Source organism: Myotis nattereri (assembly GCF_964212035.1).
Source record: "Myotis nattereri genome assembly, chromosome: X".
NCBI lineage: Eukaryota > Metazoa > Chordata > Mammalia > Chiroptera > Vespertilionidae > Myotis > Myotis nattereri.
Window position 1 is genome coordinate 74,601,667 of NC_138078.1, and position 12,896 is coordinate 74,614,562.

The following is a 12,896-nucleotide window of genomic DNA, read 5'->3' on the forward strand; positions in this document are numbered from 1 at the left end:
TAATTGCGTATTTTAAGAGTTTTACCACAATTAGAGAGTGTTCTTACAAGTCTGTACTAGAACCGAAAGGATTTCACCTGAGTCATACAAAAGAGGCCAGAATAATTCGGCCTCAATTGTAAACATAAGCAGAATAGTCCTCACTTACAGCCTTTCTACACCAATTTTAAGCTGTATAAACAAGAATTCCTAATATTTGAACACAAATTCCAGTGAAAACGCTCCCGAAATCCCCGAAGTTGTAAATATTATCAGTTTTCTGGTCATTTCACTGCTTCCCACAGGTAATGTCTGTGATTAAAAAGGGCAGGAAATGTAGTAAGACTCTATTTACTTTTTTATCAAGTGTATCTTCCAAGATTCCAATCGTTTCTGGAAACTCTAATTGCGTATTTTAAGAATTTTACCACAATTTGTGAGTGTTCTTACAACTATGTACTGGAACCATAAGGATTTCACCTCAGTCATACAAAAGACGCCAGAATCATTCGGCCTCAATTGTAAACATAAGGAGTATAGTCCTCACTTACAGCCTTTCTACACAAATTTTGACCTGTATAATCAAGAATTCCTAATATTTGAAATCAAATTCATGTGAAAATGCTCCCTAAAGTGCCCGGAGTTGTAAATATTATCAGTTTTCTGGTCATTTCACGGCTTCCCACTGGTAATGTCTGTGATTTAAAATGGCAGGAAATGTAGTAAGAACCTATTCACTTTTATATCAAGCGTATCTTCCAAGTTTCCAATCATTTCTGGGAACTCTAATTGCGTATTTTAAGAGTTTTACCACAATTTGTGAGAGTTTTTACAAGTATGTACTGGAACCATAAGGATTTCACATAAGTTATACAAAAGACGCCAGAATCATTCGGCCTCAATTGTAAACATAAGGAGTATAGTCCTCACTTACAGCCTTTCGAAACAAATTTTGACCTTTATAATCAAGAATTCCTAATAATTGAAAGCAAATTCAAGTGAAAACGCTCCCTAAAGTGCCCGGAGTTGTAAATATTATCAGTTTTCTGGTCATTTCACGGCTTTCCACTGGAAATGTCTGTGATTACAAACGGCAGGAAATTTAGTAAGAATCTATTTACTTTTATTTCAAGTGTATCTTCCAAGTTTTTAATCCTTTCGGGAAACTCTAGTTGCGTATTTTAAGAGTATTACCACAATTAGAGAGTGTTCTTACAAGTCTGTACTAGAACCGAAAGGATTTCACCTGAGTCATACAGAAGAGGCCAGAATAATTCGGCCTCAATTGTAAACATAAGCAGAATAGTCCTCACTTACAGCCTTTCTACACAAATTTTAAGCTGTATAAACAAGAATTCCTAATGCTTTAAAGCAAATTCCAGTGAAAACGCTCCCTAAAGTGCCCGGAGTTGTAAATATTATCAGTTTTCTGGTCATTTCACGGCTTTCCACTGGTAATGTCTTTGATTAAAAACGGCAGGAAATGTAGTAAGAATCCATTTACTTTTATTTCAAGTGTATCTTCCAAGTTTTTAATCATTTCTGGAAACTCTAATTGCGTATTTTAAAGTTTTACCACAATTAGTGTTCTTACAAGTATGTACTGGGACCATACGGATTTCACCTGAGTCATACCAAAGACGCCAGAATAATTCCCCCTCAATTGTAAACATAAGCAGTATAGTCCTCACTTACAGGCTTTCTACACAAATTTTAAGCTGTATAAACAAGAATTCCTAATGTTTTAAAGCAAATTCCAGTGAAAACGCTCCCTAAAGTCCCCGGAGTTGTAAATATTATGGTTTTCTGGTCCTTTCACGGCTTCCCACAGGTAATGTCTGTGATTAAAAATGGCAGGAAATGTAGTAAGACTCTATTGACTTTTATATCAAGTGTATCTTCCCAGTTTCCAATCGTTTCTGGAAACTGTAATTGCGTATTTTAATAGTTTTACCACAATTTGTGAGAGTTCTTACAAGTATGTACTGGAACCATATGGATTTCACCTGAGTAATACAAAAGACGCCAGAATCATTCGGCCTCAATTGTAAACATAAAGAGTATATTCCTCACTTACAGCCTTTCTCCACAAATTTTGACCTTTATAATAAAGAATTCCTAATATTTGAAAGCAAATTCAAGTGAAAACGCTCCCTAAAGTCCCTGAAATTGTAAATATTATCAGTTTTCTGGTCATTTCACGGCTTCCCACTGGTAATGTCTGTGATTAAAAATGGCAGGAAATGTAGTAAGAATCTATTCACTTTTATATCAAGTGTATCTTCCAAGTTTTTAATCCTTTCTGGAAACTCTAATTGCGTATTTTAAGAGTTTTACCACAATTAGAGAGTGTTCTTACAAGTCTGTACTAGAACCGAAAGGATTTCACCTGAGTCATACAAAAGAGGCCAGAATAATTCGGCCTCAATTGTAGACATAAGCAGAATAGTCCTCACTTACAGGCTTTCTACACCAATTTTAAGCTGTATAAACAAGAATTCCTAATATTTGAAAGCAAATTCAAGTGAAAACGCTCCCTAAAGTGCCCGGAGTTGTAAATATTATCAGTTTTCTGGTCATTTCACGGCTTTCCACTGGTAATGTCTTTGATTAAAAACAGCAGGAAATGTAGTAAGAATCCATTTACTTTTATTTCAAGTGTATCTTTCAAGTTTTTAATCATTTCTGGAAACTAATTGCGTATTTTAAGAGTTTTACCACAATTAGTGTTCTTACAATTATGTACTGGGACCATATGGATTTCACCTGAGTCATACCAAAGACGCCAGAATAATTCCCCCTCAATTGTAAACATAAGCAGTATAGTCCTCACTTACAGACTTTCTACACAAAGTTTAAGCTGTATAAACAAGAATTCCTAATGTTTTAAAGAAAATTCCAGTGAAAACGCTCCCTAAAGTCCCCGGAGTTGTAAATATTATCAGTTTTCTGGTCCTTTCACGGCTTCCCACAGGTAATGTCTGTGAGTAAAAACGGCAGGAAATGTAGTAAGACTCTATTTACTTTTATATCAAGTGTATCTTCCAAGTTTCCAATCGTTTCTGGAAACTCTAATTGCGTATTTTAAGAGTTTTACCACACTAAGTGAGTTTTCTTACAAGTATGTACTGGAAACAGAAGGATTTTAAGTGAGTCATAAAAAACACCCCAGAGAAATTAGGCTTCACTTGAAAACATAAGCAGTATAGTCCTCACTTAGAGGCTTTCTACAGAAATTTTAAGCCGTATAAACAAGAATTCCTAATATTTGAACGCAAATTCCAGTGAAAACGCTCCCTAAAGTCCCCGGAGTTGTAAATATTATCAGTTTTCTGGTCATTTCACGGCTTTCCACTGGTAATGTCTGTGATTACAAACGGCAGGAAATGTAGTAAGAATCTCTTTACTTTTATTTCAAGTGTATCTTCCAAGTTTTTAATCCTTTCTGGAAACTCTAATTGCGTATTTTAAGAGTATTACCACAATTAGAGAGTGTTCTTACAAGTCTGTACTAGAACCGAAATGATTTCACCTGAGTCATACAAAAGAGGCCAGAATAATTCGGTATCAATTGTAAACATAAGCAGAATAGTCCTCACTTACAGGCTTTCTTCGCCAATTTTAAGCTGTATAAACAAGAATTCCTAATATTTGAAAGCAAATTCAAGTGAAAACGCTCCCTAAAGTGCCCGGAGTTGTAAATATTATCAGTTTTCTGGTCATTTCACGGCTTTCCACTGGTAATGTCTTTGATTAAAAACGGCAGGAAATGTAGTAAGAATCCATTTACTTTTATTTCAAGTGTATCTTCCAAGTTTTTAATCATTTCTGGAAACTCTAATTGCGTATTTTAATGTTTTACCACAATTAGTGTTCTTACAAGTATGTACTGGGACCATAGGGATTTCACCTGAGTCATACCAAAGACGCCAGAATAATTCCCCCTCAATTGTAAACATAAGCAGTATAGTCCTCACTTACAGGCTTTCTACACAAATTTTAAGCTCTATAAACAAAAATTCCTAATGTTTTAAAGCAAATTCCAGTGAAAACGCTCCCTAAAGTCCCCGGAGTTGTAAATATTATCAGTTTTCTGGTCCTTTCACGGCTTCCCACAGGTAATGTCTGTGATGAAAAATGGCTCGAAATGTAGTAAGACTCTATTTACTTTTTTAACAAGTGTATCTTCCAAGATTCCAATCGTTTCTGAAAAATCTAATTGCGTATTTTAAGAGTTTTACCACAATAAGTGAGTTTTCTTACAAGTATGTAAAGGAAACAGAAGGATTTTAAGTGAGTCATACAAAACACGCCAGAGAAATTAGGCTTCACTTGAAAACATAAGCAGTATAGTCCTCACTTAGAGGCTTTCTACAGAAATTTTAAGCCGTATAAACAAGAATTCCAAATATTTGAACGCAAATTCCAGTGAAAACGCTCCCTAAAGTCCCCGGAGTTGTAAATATTATCAGTTTTCTGGTCATTTCACGGCTTCCCACTGGTAATGTCTGTGATTAAAAAGGGCAGGAAATGTAGTAAGACTCTATTTACTTTTTTATCAAGTGTATCTTCCAAGATTCCAATCGTTTCTGGAAACTCTAATTGCGTATTTTAAGAATTTTACCACAATTTGTGAGTGTTCTTACAAGTATGTACTGGAACCATAAGGATTTCACCTAAGTAATACAAAAGACGCCAGAATCATTCGGCCTCAATTGTAAACATAAGGAGTATAGTCCTCACTTACAGCCTTTCTACAGAAATTTTGACCTGTATAATCAAGAATTCCTAATATTTGAAAGCAAATTCAAGTGAAAACGCTCCCTAAAGTGCCCGGAGTTGTAAATATTATCAGTTTTCTGGTCATTTCACGGCTTTCCACTGGTAATGTCTGTGATTACAAACGGCAGGAAATGTAGTAAGAATCTATTTACTTTTATTTCAAGTGTATCTTCCAAGTTTTTAATCCTTTCTGGAAACTCTAATTGCGTATTTTAAGAGTATTACCACAATTAGAGAGTGTTCTTACAAGTCTGTACTAGAACCGAAAGGATTTCACCTGAGTCATACAAAAGAGGCCAGAATAATTCGGAATCAATTGTAAACATAAGCAGAATAGTCCTCACTTACAGGCTTTCTACACCAATTTTAAGCTGTATAAACAAGAATTCCTAATATTTGAAAGCAAATTCAAGTGAAAACGCTCCCTAAAGTGCCCGGAGTTGTAAATATTATCAGTTTTCTGGTCATTTCACGGCTTTCCACTGGTAATGTCTTTGATTAAAAACGGCAGAAAATGTAGTAAGAATCCATTTACTTTTATTTCAAGTGTATCTTCCAAGTTTTTAATCATTTCTGGAAACTCTAATTGTGTATTTTAAAGTTTTAGCACAATTAGTGTTCTTACAATTATGTACTGGGACCATATGGATTTCACCTGAGTCATACCAAAGACGCCAGAATAATTCCCCCTCAATTGTAAACATAAGCAGTATAGTCCTCACTTACAGACTTTCTACACAAAGTTTAAGCTGTATAAACAAGAATTCCTAATGTTTTAAAGAAAATTCCAGTGAAAACGCTCCCTAAAGTCCCCGGAGTTGTAAATATTATCAGTTTTCTGGTCCTTTCACGGCTTCCCACAGGTAATGTCTGTGAGTAAAAACGGCAGGAAATGTAGTAAGACTCTATTTACTTTTATATCAAGTGTATCTTCCAAGTTTCCAATCGTTTCTGGAAACTCTAATTGCGTATTTTAAGAGTTTTACCACACTAAGTGAGTTTTCTTACAAGTATGTACTGGAAACAGAAGGATTTTAAGTGAGTCATAAAAAACACCCCAGAGAAATTAGGCTTCACTTGAAAACATAAGCAGTATAGTCCTCACTTAGAGGCTTTCTACAGAAATTTTAAGCCGTATAAACAAGAATTCCTAATATTTGAACGCAAATTCCAGTGAAAACGCTCCCTAAAGTCCCCGGAGTTGTAAATATTATCAGTTTTCTGGTCATTTCACGGCTTTCCACTGGTAATGTCTGTGATTACAAACGGCAGGAAATGTAGTAAGAATCTCTTTACTTTTATTTCAAGTGTATCTTCCAAGTTTTTAATCCTTTCTGGAAACTCTAATTGCGTATTTTAAGAGTATTACCACAATTAGAGAGTGTTCTTACAAGTCTGTACTAGAACCGAAATGATTTCACCTGAGTCATACAAAAGAGGCCAGAATAATTCGGTATCAATTGTAAACATAAGCAGAATAGTCCTCACTTACAGGCTTTCTTCGCCAATTTTAAGCTGTATAAACAAGAATTCCTAATATTTGAAAGCAAATTCAAGTGAAAACGCTCCCTAAAGTGCCCGGAGTTGTAAATATTATCAGTTTTCTGGTCATTTCACGGCTTTCCACTGGTAATGTCTTTGATTAAAAACGGCAGGAAATGTAGTAAGAATCCATTTACTTTTATTTCAAGTGTATCTTCCAAGTTTTTAATCATTTCTGGAAACTCTAATTGCGTATTTTAATGTTTTACCACAATTAGTGTTCTTACAAGTATGTACTGGGACCATAGGGATTTCACCTGAGTCATACCAAAGACGCCAGAATAATTCCCCCTCAATTGTAAACATAAGCAGTATAGTCCTCACTTACAGGCTTTCTACACAAATTTTAAGCTCTATAAACAAGAATTCCTAATGTTTTAAAGCAAATTCCAGTGAAAACGCTCCCTAAAGTCCCCGGAGTTGTAAATATTATCAGTTTTCTGGTCCTTTCACGGCTTCCCACAGGTAATGTCTGTGATGAAAAATGGCAGGAAATGTAGTAAGACTCCATTTACTTTTTTATCAAGTGTATCTTCCAAGATTCCAATCGTTTCTGAAAAATCTAATTGCGTATTTTAAGAGTTTTACCACAATAAGTGAGTTTTCTTACAAGTATGTACTGGAAACAGAAGGATTTTAAGTGAGTCATACAAAACACGCCAGAGAAATTAGGCTTCACTTGAAAACATAAGCAGTATAGTCCTCACTTAGAGGCTTTCTACAGAAATTTTAAGCCGTATAAACAAGAATTCCAAATATTTGAACGCAAATTCCAGTGAAAACGCTCCCTAAAGTCCCCGGAGTTGTAAATATTATCAGTTTTCTGGTCATTTCACGGCTTCCCACAGGTAATGTCTGTGATTGAAAATGGCAGGAAATGTAGTAAGAATCTATTCACTTTTATATCAAGTGTATCTTCCAAGTTTCCAATCGTTTCTGGAAACTCTAATTGCGTATTTTAAGAGTTTTACCACATTTTGTGAGTGTTCTTACAAGTATGTACTGGAACCATAAGGATTTCACCTGAGTCATACAAAAGACGCCAGAATCATTCGGCCTCAATTGTAAACATAAGGAGTATAGTCCTCACTTACAGCCTTTCTACACTAATTTTGACCTGTATAATCAAGAATTCCTAATATTTGAAAGCAAATTCATGTGAAAATGCTCCCTAAAGTGCCCGGAGTTGTAAATATTATCAGTTTTCTGGTCATTTCACGGCTTCCCACTGGTAATGTCTGTGATTAAAAATGGCAGGAAATGTAGTAAGAACCTATTCACTTTTATATCAAGTGTATCTTCCAAGTTTCCAATCATTTCTGGGAACTCTAATTGCGTATTTTAAGAGTTTTACCACAATTTGTGAGTGTTTTTACAAGTATGTACTGGAACCATAAGGATTTCACCTAAGTTATACAAAAGACGCCAGAATCATTCGGCCTCAATTGTAAACATAAGGAGTATAGTCCTCACTTACAGCCTTTCGAAACAAATTTTGACCTTTATAATCAAGAATTCCTAATAATTGAAAGCAAATTCAAGTGAAAACGCTCCCTAAAGTGCCCGGAGTTGTAAATATTATCAGTTTTCTGGTAATTTCAAGGCTTTCCACTGGAAATGTCTGTGATTACAAACGGCAGGAAATTTAGTAAGAATCTATTTACTTTTATTTCAAGTGTATCTTCCAAGTTTTTAATCCTTTCGGGAAACTCTAGTTGCGTATTTTAAGAGTATTACCACAATTAGAGAGTGTTCTTACAAGTCTGTACTAGAACCGAAAGGATTTCACCTGAGTCATACAAAAGAGGCCAGAATAATTCGGAATCAATTGTAAACATAAGAAGAATAGTCCTCACTTACAGGCTTTCTACACCAATTTTAAGCTGTATAAACAAGAATTCCTAATATTTGAAAGCAAATTCAAGTGAAAACGCTCCCTTAAGTGCCCGGAGTTGTAAATATTATCAGTTTTCTGGTCATTTCACCGCTTCCCACTGGTAATGTCTGTGATTAAAAATGGCAGGAAATGTAGTAAGAATCTATTCACTTTTATATCAAGTGTATCTTCCAAGTTTTTAATCCTTTCTGGAAACTCTAATTGCGTATTTTAAGAGTTTTACCACAATTAGAGAGTGTTCTTACAAGTCTGTACTAGAACCGAAAGGATTTCACCTGAGTCATACAAAAGAGGCCAGAATAATTCGGCCTCAATTGTAAACATAAGCAGAATAGTCCTCACTTACAGGCTTTCTACACCAATTTTAAGCTGTATAAACAAGAATTCCTAATATTTGAACACAAATTCCAGTGAAAACGCTCCCGAAATCCCCGAAGTTGTAAATATTATCAGTTTTCTGGTCATTTCACGGCTTCCCACAGGTAATGTCTGTGATTAAAAAGGGCAGGAAATGTAGTAAGACTCTATTTACTTTTTTATCAAGTGTATCTTCCAAGATTCCAATCGTTTCTGGAAACTCTAATTGCGTATTTTAAGAATTTTACCACAATTTGTGAGTGTTCTTACAACTATGTACTGGAACCATAAGGATTTCACCTCAGTCATACAAAAGACGCCAGAATCATTCGGCCTCAATTGTAAACATAAGGAGTATAGTCCTCACTTACAGCCTTTCTACACAAATTTTGACCTGTATAATCAAGAATTCCTAATATTTGAAATCAAATTCATGTGAAAATGCTCCCTAAAGTGCCCGGAGTTGTAAATATTATCAGTTTTCTGGTCATTTCACTGCTTCCCACTGGTAATGTCTGTGATTAAAAATGGCAGGAAATGTAGTAAGAACCTATTCACTTTTATATCAAGCGTATCTTCCAAGTTTCCAATCATTTCTGGGAACTCTAATTGCGTATTTTAAGAGTTTTACCACAATTTGTGAGAGTTTTTACAAGTATGTACTGGAACCATAAGGATTTCACATAAGTTATACAAAAGACGCCAGAATCATTCGGCCTCAATTGTAAACATAAGGAGTATAGTCCTCACTTACAGCCTTTCGAAACAAATTTTGACCTTTATAATCAAGAATTCCTAATAATTGAAAGCAAATTCAAGTGAAAACGCTCCCTAAAGTGCCCGGAGTTGTAAATATTATCAGTTTTCTGGTCATTTCACGGCTTTCCACTGGAAATGTCTGTGATTACAAACGGCAGGAAATTTAGTAAGAATCTATTTACTTTTATTTCAAGTGTATCTTCCAAGTTTTTAATCCTTTCGGGAAACTCTAGTTGCGTATTTTAAGAGTATTACCACAATTAGAGAGTGTTCTTACAAGTCTGTACTAGAACCGAAAGGATTTCACCTGAGTCATACAGAAGAGGCCAGAATAATTCGGCCTCAATTGTAAACATAAGCAGAATAGTCCTCACTTACAGCCTTTCTACACAAATTTTAAGCTGTATAAACAAGAATTCCTAATGCTTTAAAGCAAATTCCAGTGAAAACGCTCCCTAAAGTGCCCGGAGTTGTAAATATTATCAGTTTTCTGGTCATTTCACGGCTTTCCACTGGTAATGTCTTTGATTAAAAACGGCAGGAAATGTAGTAAGAATCCATTTACTTTTATTTCAAGTGTATCTTCCAAGTTTTTAATCATTTCTGGAAACTCTAATTGCGTATTTTAAAGTTTTACCACAATTAGTGTTCTTACAAGTATGTACTGGGACCATACGGATTTCACCTGAGTCATACCAAAGACGCCAGAATAATTCCCCCTCAATTGTAAACATAAGCAGTATAGTCCTCACTTACAGGCTTTCTACACAAATTTTAAGCTGTATAAACAAGAATTCCTAATGTTTTAAAGCAAATTCCAGTGAAAACGCTCCCTAAAGTCCCCGGAGTTGTAAATATTATGGTTTTCTGGTCCTTTCACGGCTTCCCACAGGTAATGTCTGTGATTAAAAATGGCAGGAAATGTAGTAAGACTCTATTGACTTTTATATCAAGTGTATCTTCCCAGTTTCCAATCGTTTCTGGAAACTGTAATTGCGTATTTTAATAGTTTTACCACAATTTGTGAGAGTTCTTACAAGTATGTACTGGAACCATAAGGATTTCACCTGAGTAATACAAAAGACGCCAGAATCATTCGGCCTCAATTGTAAACATAAAGAGTATATTCCTCACTTACAGCCTTTCTCCACAAATTTTGACCTTTATAATAAAGAATTCCTAATATTTGAAAGCAAATTCAAGTGAAAACGCTCCCTAAAGTCCCTGAAATTGTAAATATTATCAGTTTTCTGGTCATTTCACGGCTTCCCACTGGTAATGTCTGTGATTAAAAATGGCAGGAAATGTAGTAAGAATCTATTCACTTTTATATCAAGTGTATCTTCCAAGTTTTTAATCCTTTCTGGAAACTCTAATTGCGTATTTTAAGAGTTTTACCACAATTAGAGAGTGTTCTTACAAGTCTGTACTAGAACCGAAAGGATTTCACCTGAGTCATACAAAAGAGGTCAGAATAATTCGGCCTCAATTGTAGACATAAGCAGAATAGTCCTCACTTACAGGCTTTCTACACCAATTTTAAGCTGTATAAACAAGAATTCCTAATATTTGAAAGCAAATTCAAGTGAAAACGCTCCCTAAAGTGCCCGGAGTTGTAAATATTATCAGTTTTCTGGTCATTTCACGGCTTTCCACTGGTAATGTCTTTGATTAAAAACAGCAGGAAATGTAGTAAGAATCCATTTACTTTTATTTCAAGTGTATCTTTCAAGTTTTTAATCATTTCTGGAAACTAATTGCGTATTTTAAGAGTTTTACCACAATTAGTGTTCTTACAATTATGTACTGGGACCATATGGATTTCACCTGAGTCATACCAAAGACGCCAGAATAATTCCCCCTCAATTGTAAACATAAGCAGTATAGTCCTCACTTACAGACTTTCTACACAAAGTTTAAGCTGTATAAACAAGAATTCCTAATGTTTTAAAGAAAATTCCAGTGAAAACGCTCCCTAAAGTCCCCGGAGTTGTAAATATTATCAGTTTTCTGGTCCTTTCACGGCTTCCCACAGGTAATGTCTGTGAGTAAAAACGGCAGGAAATGTAGTAAGACTCTATTTACTTTTATATCAAGTGTATCTTCCAAGTTTCCAATCGTTTCTGGAAACTCTAATTGCGTATTTTAAGAGTTTTACCACACTAAGTGAGTTTTCTTACAAGTATGTACTGGAAACAGAAGGATTTTAAGTGAGTCATAAAAAACACCCCAGAGAAATTAGGCTTCACTTGAAAACATAAGCAGTATAGTCCTCACTTAGAGGCTTTCTACAGAAATTTTAAGCCGTATAAACAAGAATTCCTAATATTTGAACGCAAATTCCAGTGAAAACGCTCCCTAAAGTCCCCGGAGTTGTAAATATTATCAGTTTTCTGGTCATTTCACGGCTTTCCACTGGTAATGTCTGTGATTACAAACGGCAGGAAATGTAGTAAGAATCTATTTACTTTTATTTCAAGTGTATCTTCCAAGTTTTTAATCCTTTCTGGAAACTCTAATTGCGTATTTTAAGAGTATTACCACAATTAGAGAGTGTTCTTACAAGTCTGTACTAGAACCGAAATGATTTCACCTGAGTCATACAAAAGAGGCCAGAATAATTCGGTATCAATTGTAAACATAAGCAGAATAGTCCTCACTTACAGGCTTTCTTCGCCAATTTTAAGCTGTATAAACAAGAATTCCTAATATTTGAAAGCAAATTCAAGTGAAAACGCTCCCTAAAGTGCCCGGAGTTGTAAATATTATCAGTTTTCTGGTCATTTCACGGCTTTCCACTGGTAATGTCTTTGATTAAAAACGGCAGGAAATGTAGTAAGAATCCATTTACTTTTATTTCAAGTGTATCTTCCAAGTTTTTAATCATTTCTGGAAACTCTAATTGCGTATTTTAATGTTTTACCACAATTAGTGTTCTTACAAGTATGTACTGGGACCATAGGGATTTCACCTGAGTCATACCAAAGACGCCAGAATAATTCCCCCTCAATTGTAAACATAAGCAGTATAGTCCTCACTTACAGGCTTTCTACACAAATTTTAAGCTCTATAAACAAAAATTCCTAATGTTTTAAAGCAAATTCCAGTGAAAACGCTCCCTAAAGTCCCCGGAGTTGTAAATATTATCAGTTTTCTGGTCCTTTCACGGCTTCCCACAGGTAATGTCTGTGATGAAAAATGGCTCGAAATGTAGTAAGACTCTATTTACTTTTTTAACAAGTGTATCTTCCAAGATTCCAATCGTTTCTGAAAAATCTAATTGCGTATTTTAAGAGTTTTACCACAATAAGTGAGTTTTCTTACAAGTATGTAAAGGAAACAGAAGGATTTTAAGTGAGTCATACAAAACACGCCAGAGAAATTAGGCTTCACTTGAAAACATAAGCAGTATAGTCCTCACTTAGAGGCTTTCTACAGAAATTTTAAGCCGTATAAACAAGAATTCCAAATATTTGAACGCAAATTCCAGTGAAAACGCTCCCTAAAGTCCCCGGAGTTGTAAATATTATCAGTTTTCTGGTCATTTCACGGCTTCCCACTGGTAATGTCTGTGATTAAA